A 9,678-nucleotide genomic window follows, 5' to 3' on the forward strand; every position below is an offset into this window, starting at 1 on the left:
ATAACACACACTATATAATCAGTCTCACACCACCATTCAATGCCGAGTATTGTTTATCTATCTAGTGATAGCTACTTTATGGAACCATTCCAAGTTTCTGAATCTAGTATAGCCTTGTTCTTAGTCTGTTTATCCATGTCTTGATCCTTGCCTGTTATCTCGTTTTGTCTGATCTTTGCCTGCCCTGAAGTTTATAGACTGTTTTGGAATTACCCTTTGCTTTGCTGTTTCGGCCTGTGTTTGCACCTCGCCTGGACTCTAGCTCGTCTTGTGGATTCCCCGTTTGCCTCGCCCTCAGGATTACATTCACCGGAGATCAACTGTTTACTGGACTACTCTTGTGTCTTGCCCTCAATATACCTGTTTGCCATCGTTTGACCCATGCCTGTTATGACCACGTCTCTGTCTTATAAAAGCCTGCAGATGGATCCACACGTCTCATGTCTCGTTCGCCCCGTAACAGTAGGGTTGGTGTAGGGTGGTAGAAAATACAGTTTGTACAGTATAAAAACCATTACGTCTCCATAGGCCCTGTAAACCGTGTGTGTGTGTGTGTGTGTGTGTGTGTATGTGAAAAACACCCATATAATACAATATACAAAACATAGTATCTAGGATTGATTAAAAGCCAATATGAAAATTTTTTTCAGATTAGATTGAAATTGATATTATTTTAGTATCTTTGAGATGCTACAACAGCTTTTATTACTATTTGGAATTAAATTTTTATATATTTTTTATCATTTGTATTTGTCTTATTTCTTTTATATTTTCATTTCATTGTAAATTTTAGCTGTAGTTGTAGTAATTTTGGGTTTTGTCATCTTTCTCAGTTTTTAGTCATTTTAATTTTACTTTTAGTATTTCAAGTTAAACTAAATAAAAATGAGAAATGTTGCTTTGGAAACTAGCTAAAATTAAATGTTTTTTAAAATATTTTATTTCAGTTAACGATTATTTTATTTCTAGTAATAAAAAGGGTTTTTATGGTTTTCCCTGTGCTGATCTAATATAAATCACTGCTGTTCCACAGTTTAAACCTAGTACTGAGTAGCTGATAAATGTAGCATTCAGAGCATGTAGAGTGCAAACAAACAGCTCTCTGGTGTAAAACCTGTTGACAGGTAAAGATCAGCAAACCTGGGTCTCACACATCTAACATCTTCATTGAGAAATCACGATCCTCCATTCTAGACTAAAGAGAGAGAGAGAGGAAAGGCTTGATTATTCACCGTCTGACAGATGAATTGAATAAAATACAGTTTGGGTTTCAAAGCCCAGGATTAGAGCAAACACAGTGTGATTGTTTTACCCTTAATATGAACTACAGATCTGGATGTGGTACTGGAACAGAAGTTCAGGTCAGTTGTCCAGCAGAACTGTGACCCTCAGATGGGGGGCGTGGCCAATGGGGCGATCTGGGATCCATCAACACCTCCGTTCCCCAAACAGGCTTCTCCTACCCGGAGCCTCTGGAGCGGCACCACATGGAAAGTAAGTGCAGAGTGGAAACTGGCTGCCAAAAAGTCCAAGCTCTGCACCTCTTCCAGATTAGCATTCCTTCCATCTGACACATGTGCTGTGAAGCAGATTATCATCTAAGTGGACAAAGCACAATTTAGAGAAAGGTTGAAACCTCAAAGGCAGGGTGAGGAGGTACCTTATAACAACACCATTCACGGAGGGTAACTGCACCATGGGAAAACGAGGCAGTTATGTGATTTGGGAAATGGTCACCGGGAGTTTGTGGAATGTAAATATTACACGTCATCCTAGTTGAGACTTGGGCTGGGAAACCATTATTTCAGAAATACTTTGATTCCACAAACAGTTCTGGAATGTCTGCGTTCTTCCACTGATGGGAACGTAACACCTAAATTATCAGAGGTCGGGCGTCTACCTGCCATCGCCTTAGGACTCCGCTCCTCTGGCTGCACCTCGTTGCTCTGTCCCACCGGCTCTATTGGGTTCCTTCCTCCCGCCAGCTCCACCTTGGTCCTCAGTTGCTCCGGCTCCTTATAAATGGGAGTTTGTGGAATGTAAATATTACACGTCATCCTAGTTGAGACTTGGGCTGGGAAACCATTATTTCAGAAATACTTTGATTCCACAAACAGTTCTGGAATGTCTGCGTTCTTCCACTGATGGGAACGTAACACCTAAATTATCAGAGGTCGGGCGTCTACCTGCCATCGCCTTAGGACTCCGCTCCTCTGGCTGCACCTCGTTGCTCTGTCCCACCGGCTCTATTGGGTTCCTTCCTCCCGCCAGCTCCACCTTGGTCCTCAGTTGCTCCGGCTCCGTTTGCGGATCTCCGCCTCGGTCGCCAGAGCCCTCGGCTCCACCCTGGCCCCCCGGATCATCGGCATCCCCTGGCTCGTTGGCTCTCTGTCTCCGCCTCGGGCTCCTCCACCACGTGCTCCGCCGCCGTTGGTCGGCCCCCTGGAGTCGGCGGCCATTCCTCCTCCATGGCTCCTCCCTCCATCGGCTCCACTGTTTGTCGACATTATGGCTGTGGCCTGGGTCCAGCTGGGCTCCTCCTGCTCCAAGCCCCTCCTGTCTCCTCCCTCCAACGTCTCCTCCCTGGACTCTGTCTGCCGGCCCCCTCCCGGGTGTCCGTCCTCCTCTGGAACCTCCTCCTTAGTTCCCACCCCCCTCCCCTCTCCTCTCCTCTGTTGTTCTACGGTGCGAGGACGCACCCCGTGACCCAGTTTCTCCTCGTGTTTATTGTGTTAATTTGATTATGATTCCATGCACCTGTGTTCCCCTGATTGCCCTGTGTTTATTAGCCCCAGTCTGTGTAGTCTTCCTTTGTCGGTTCTACTCGTTACGTTGATGTGTTTCCTGCTGTCCCCAGTATTGATGTACCCAGTGTTCCGTGGATTAAAAGCCCCTTTGTCCAAATACCCACACTTGTGGTCTTGGCCACTTGAGAGCGCGTGCGCGCGACAGGAAGTAAGTGTGCAAGACTTAAAGTCCCAGGTCTTAAAAATACCAAAGCGCAGTGCCCTTAACGCACTCTAAACCCACACTATCTCGAATACCGCTCCGGAGCACTATTCGAGGCTTAGTGTATACCATCATGCATCATGTTCTGGAAATAAATCGTAAGACTTTTTGCCGAGATCTCGCGAGAGGTCACGGAAACCTTTCCAATGTAAGTTAAATATTAATATAATAATTAGATATTACAAATAACTTGGTAGAAAAACAGTGTTTTTACTTTTAGTGGTGCAAAGATGAGTTGTGGTGATATTTATTTTGTACAAAATTTTTTTTATCATTTAATTAGAAGCACCACAAATTAAAATTGTCATGTTATAGGGACTACTGAACAGATATTTAGAAGTTGATTTTAAATTGAAATTAAAATAAAGCTGTGTAAAGACTTGCCTTTTTACAACACTATAAGTGTGTCCCATCAGGTAATGAAGAGTTCGACACACACTTGTGGTCTTCACACCCACTTGAAGACTTTGGCCAAATACAGGAAATACGTCATTTAAGTAATCAAGTGGTCAAGTGCAAAGACTTTTATGTGGGTATTTGGACAAAGCCAGCCTGTTTTCGTTTACTCGTGCCTCCAGCGTGCTTCCTAGTAAAGTGTGACACATATCATGTTCATATCATGCAATTCTTCATTTATATCTCAACAATTCTGCATTTTCTTGCAATTCTGCCTTTTTTCCCCCTCTCAGAATTGGAAGTAAAAAAGATCCAAATTGTTAGATATGAACTAGGAATTGCAAGAAAAAAAGTCTGAAATGTGAGATAAAAAGTTGCAGTTGCCGTTTTTAATAATCAAACATCCATCAGTAGCTGTGTATTCAGACTGAATCTTCTGCAAATAAATCATTCATTCGATCATCCTTTTGAACCAATTCCATTCAATGAATCTGTTGGTCCAGACTGATTCGTATACAAATTTGACTTGACGGCTTCTGTAGACTTGGAAAATGGTGCACAGATTTTATGGAAATCTTTTATTATGCCTTAATGGTGTTTTTCGGCCTTGTGCTTTGCTCGTTTGACAAAAAACACATGAAGATTCCCCACAGCAAAAAGACCCATTCATATGGCTCGAGTAAATGATGTACTGAGGTACTACTCCCTTTAAAGACATCAAGTTTAAAAGACACTGATGTGTGTTCATTTCCTCACCTGATGTTACCCCATGAGGAGCAGACGGTGAGGAGCCGTCTTCATTACCGTCATCTATCCCTGCAGTTAAATCATAAAATGCCTGAGCTGCAGTCTGGCTCCGCCGCTGGATGAGGAGCAGAGCGAGATACAGGTTTTTTGAAGTTAAATCGAAGACATTTTAAGACCTTTTTGAGACCAAATAAAGGAAATTTAGGGAATAAACTAAACACAATTTGTCAAAATGTCTAGGAAGCACATAAGTTGTATTAGCAGCACTTCAAAATTTGACAATACAACTTCCAAGAGATCTTTATTAATTTTTTGAAAATAACTTTTACTGCACCTTCTGATCAGACTGCAAAAAGTACTGTTCTTCATCTGTGTTTTTGTCTTGCTTTCCAGTGCAAATGTCTAAAGAGTCTTAAATCAAGATACATTTACTTCAGAAGATAAAATACTTAAGGTAAGTCTTGTTCTCTGATAAAGTGTTTATGATTAAAACAAGAACAAATTCTGCTCATGGGCTCTGAAAAAAATAAACTTCCTTCAAACGGGAAAAAGTTTTCATACCCCATTGACATTTGTTCTTGTTTTAAGCAGTAACTCATTTAATTTTGTTCAGTTTCTCCAAAAAACAAGAATTTGTGTAAGACTTTTGGCTCAGATTTAAGGCCTTAACTTGTGGAAGGAGACCACAAGACCGAAAGAGACCCTGTTATTTTAAGATTAAAAATAAATAAGATTATTTTTATTTTATTTTCAATTTTAGTAAAAGTTTTAAATTAGATTTTAAAAAATATATTTTTAATTTCAGTAAAAGTTTTAGTAATCTTATTGTGTTGTTGTATTTTTTTAGGGAAAAATACTTAAGGTAAGTCTTGTTCTCTGATAAAGTGTTTATGATTAAAACAAGAACAAATTCTGCTCATGCGCTCTGAAAAAAATAAACTTCCTTCAAACGGGAAAAAGTTTTCATACCCCATTGACATTTGTTCTTGTTTTAAGCAGTAACTCATTTAATTTTGTTCAGTTTCTCCAAAAAACAAGAATTTGTGTAAGACTTTTGGCTCAGATTTAAGGCCTTAACTTGTGGAAGGAGACCACAAGACCGAAAGAGACCCTGTTATTTTAAGATTAAAAATAAATAAGATTATTTTTATTTTATTTTCAATTTTAGTAAAAGTTTTAAATTAGATTAAAAAATTTTTTTTTTTAATTTCAGTAAAAGTTTTAGTAATCTTATTGTGTTGTTGTATTTTTTTAGGGGCCAAGCACCAAAGGTGCTTAGGCACCTATTGTATCCGTTAGTTGTCGTCTTCTTCATCTTCTTCTTGGCAGCCCATAGAACTGTTTAAGGGAAAGTTATGAAATTTGGCACACAGATAAACGACAGTCTCAATATTAGCTATAGCAAATTTGGAGGCTCTATCTCAGACTCTCTAGTGTCACCAACAGGCCAAATTTGCACTCATGTTTCTGCCTAGAACTTTTGAACCATAAGGCCTAGAATCAAAATTTGTGCAAAAATGGACTTGAGGCTATATCTTCGCCAATGCTTTAGCGGATTCAGACCAAATTGGTGCGTGTTATACCAAGCATGACCTGAGGGAGCATGAGTAGTTTTGGCACAACATCACCAACTGTTCAAAATTTGATTAAAAAATATATTTTTAATTTCAGTAAAAGTTTTAGTAATCTTATTGTGTTGTTGTATTTTTTTAGGGGCCAAGCACCAAAGGTGCTTAGGCACCTATTGTATCCGTTAGTTGTCGTCTTCATCTTCTTCTTGGCAGCCCATAGAACTGTTTAAGGGAAAGTTATGAAATTTGGCACACAGATAAACGACAGTCTCAATATTAGCTATAGCAAATTTGGAGGCTCTATCTCAGACTCTCTAGTGTCACCAACAGGCCAAATTTGCACTCATGTTTCTGCCTAGAACTTTTGAACCATAAGGCCTAGAATCAAAATTTGTGCAAAAATGGACTTGAGGCTATATCTTCGCCAATGCTTTAGCGGATTCAGACCAAATTGGTGCGTGTTATACCAAGCATGACCTGAGGGAGCATGAGTAGTTTTGGCACAACATCACCAACTGTTCAAAATTTGACATTTTTGTTTATAATTTGTGATCAGTTTGACCACAAATCATAAGAATTAGATCTTGTTAGATTCGGAGCAGTGTACCAAATCAAACGATACTAAATTTTCCTATGACGAAATTTTAATTTTGAGCGTGGATCATTTCAGTAAAATCCAGTGGACTATTTTTAGTAAAATGCTATATTTTTCAAAAGCTTTAGTGTATTGTTATGAATCTTATAGAATCGCTTGCAGGAAAGTTATGAAATACGGCACACGGATAGAGGACAGTCTCATCATTAACCACAGCAAATTTGGAGTCCCTAACTCAAGCTCTCTAGCCACCAATAGGTCAAATTTGCACTCATGTTTCTGCTAATAAATTTTGAATCGTAAGGTCTAAAAGCAAAATTATTTTTTCCTCTGATTCCTTGGCCGAGTCAAATGTACACCAACAATTACATTTCAATCTTGCAATTTAGAATTTTCCAAAAAAAAATCTACTTTCAAACTCGTCCTTGATAGTTTGTCCAATTTTCACCAAAATTGGCATAGATCATCTTCAGAGCATTCTGGCAAAAGTTAACAAAAGCTTTTTGATATACCAAAAATCAGTAGATTGGTCTCGTTAGATTCAGAGTGGCATACCGAATCAAACGATACCTATTTTTCCTATGTCAACTTCAAACCTAATCAAACACACCTGAACCAGTTAATCAAGGTGTTCAGGGCTACTTAATTACAGACAGGTGTGTTGAAGCAGGGTTGGAACTTAAGTCTGCAGGACGGTAGCTCTCCAGGAGCAGGGTTGGAACTTAAGTCTGCAGGACGGTGGCTCTCCAGGAGCAGGGTTGGAACTTAAGTCTGCAGGACAGTAGCTCTCCAGGAGCAGGGTTGGAGAACCCTGGCCTTAGCTTTTCATTTTACCTCTGTTGTGCTTGGCCCGTTAATTGCTGCTTGCAGCTATATTTATTATTGTTATTATTTTAAAAATGTCTATAGTTTTTTTTAAGGGGATAGTTCACCCGAAAATGAAATTATTTTTATGGTTTTAGTTTTAGTTCAATAACCCTGCTTCACACAGCAGCAAATATTCTTGTTTTAATACTGGTCTTGTTTGTATAAGTAATGATGTTTACGTATAATTTGAAGGTGAAATGTGAAATTGGTGCTACTATAGCATCACCGAAGGAAATTATTTTTACATTTTCAAACGAGTTTCCTTAACACTCCCTACTCTGTGACAAACATTTTAAGCACTTGTTGTGGGCCAGTATGCACCAGTAACAGCCGTTCCTTGCTATTCTATTAACAGCAATTATTCTTGCATAATGGCAGGTCTTTTAACATGCTGGTTCTCTCTCATCAGAAGAACTCCTAAACAACTAACCGGACACCCCTCATAAATGCCATGAATGAGCGTGCTACTGTGAACAACACTGAAAAACTGTTGATCATCAAGACCCAATTTAGCATTTCTGCATGATTCAGAAAAATGGTCTAGTGTGCAAGATGTTTGCAGAGCAACTGATGCAGCACTTAATACGCTACTGAATAGAACAGGATGTTACATAAGTTTTGGAATGCAGCTGAATTTAACAAGCCTCACTGGCCGAGTAAGAAATGGCTTCCCATTGCCAAAACATTCTGAGTATACAGTTTATATGGTGGAATGACAGTGAGCATATATAAGTAATGCAAATAAAGTTTTGTTTAGAAACCATTTACTTTTGACTCTCCAGCTCTTTCTCCTGTGCTCAAGCTGAGTGTGTTTTAGTGTTGCTGTACTGAAGCAAAATCTGGAAATAAACACACTGGGATGTTTTTAAATGAATTGACTGTGCAGAATCCAGCTGACTGTGCAAACTGAGAACTGCATGCACACTAATACTGTCATGTGTAGAATACATTTTTTTCTCTCGTGATCTGCTTACTAAGGCTACATTTATTTGACCAGAAGTGCAGTAAAAGCAGTAATATTTAAAAATATTGTTACAATTTAAAATAACTCTTTTCTATTTAAGCATTCTGTTAAATGTAATTTATTTCTGTGATCAAAGCAGAATTTTCAGCATCATTACTCCAGTCTTCAGTGTCACATGATCCTTCAGAAATCATTCTAATATGCTGATTTGCTGCTCAAGAAACATTTCTGATTATTATCAATGATGAAAACAGTTGTGCTGCTTCATATTTTTGTAGAAACTGATACATTTGATTTTTTTGGATTCTTTGACGAATAGAAAGTTCAAAAGAACAGCATTAATTTGAAATGGAATTTTGTTACAAATGCATTTACTGTCACTTTTGATCAATTTAATTCATTCTTGCTAATTAAAAGTATTAATTTATTTAAAAAAAGTTAAACAGTAGTGTAGGAACTTCTTCAACAATGAATAAAAGCACCCGCAATGTACGGTTGGTTAAGATGATATCCAAAGTGAGCACAGCTGGAATCCAGACAAAGAAAAAGCTCAGATATGGGAAATTTGGTCACTACATAATTCCCATACTTCCATTTGTGCCATTTCATACTTTTGACGACTACTATTATTCTAGCATGTGGAAAACAGGAGTCTTTGCACTCCTGACTGGAAGTGTATATTCTCACTGTGCCCATTACAAATGACACTTGCAGTATCTTTGATGAATTAAGTAAGGTCTTTTAGTCGGTAAGTCATTCTCAGTGTCCAGACGGTGCATGTTGGTACTGGACTGTAGCCTCACTACATCCACAGGACTTTAAAACCTGCTAACCACTTCCTCCCAATAACCATTAATGAAGCTACTGTTCGAGCAAACCTCCAAACACGTGTACCGCAGATTTCATGCCGAGCAATAATGGTATGGAGAGAAAAAACGGGTAGAACAAGAGTGAGAGATACCTCGCACAGCAGGAAACAAGACGGTGCCAAACAGACCGGATTCCGGCTCCAAACCACAGAGCCGAGTGGCATTCCTCCCCTCCGGTGTGATGGCTCTACCTGCCGCTTCAGCCTGACCACAGGCTCTACAGCCAAACCAGACTCCATGGAACAGTCATCACAGCCTGCAGAATGTGCTCCACTGAACACTTTAAAGTGGTCAGCGCTACAGGCTATGAAATGTGCACAATAAGTAGAGTCTTTGTGAGGTGGAACACATGCTGGTGAATCAAGGTTTATACAGCTATATTAACTCTGATTAAGCATGTGGATGGTTGCAAAAACTGCAGATTTTTCACACTGAACGCATTAGTTCCAGCAGGTGCAATGCACAAAGTTGGAAAAGAAGAAACATAGCAGTTTACTCGGAGTCAAATAAGCAGATCATTTAAAAGTAATAGTTGAATTCTGTCATTCACTCACCCTAAATATTATGTTATTATCCTTTTTCTTGTTTTGGAGCTTCACTTACAGTATAAACACTGTATATAAAGAGCGATTTTAAGATTTTAAGATCAGGTTTGTTTTT

General features: G+C 39.1%; 1 long non-coding RNA gene across 1 annotated transcript; it reads right to left on the bottom strand.

The window, feature by feature from the left end:
- Positions 1 to 1,404: 1,404 nt before the first annotated feature.
- LOC107598954 (uncharacterized) lies at positions 1,405 to 9,238 on the bottom strand. Its single transcript, XR_001610615.1, has 3 exons — positions 9,111 to 9,238; positions 4,162 to 4,267; positions 1,405 to 1,598 (listed from the first exon to the last, which is right to left on the bottom strand). It is a non-coding gene; the product is annotated as an uncharacterized lncRNA (long non-coding RNA).
- Positions 9,239 to 9,678: the final 440 nt, after the last annotated feature.

This window comes from Sinocyclocheilus grahami, unplaced genomic scaffold (genome assembly GCF_001515645.1).
Source record: "Sinocyclocheilus grahami isolate Dianchi unplaced genomic scaffold, SAMN03320097.WGS_v1.1 scaffold258.1, whole genome shotgun sequence".
NCBI lineage: Eukaryota > Metazoa > Chordata > Actinopteri > Cypriniformes > Cyprinidae > Sinocyclocheilus > Sinocyclocheilus grahami.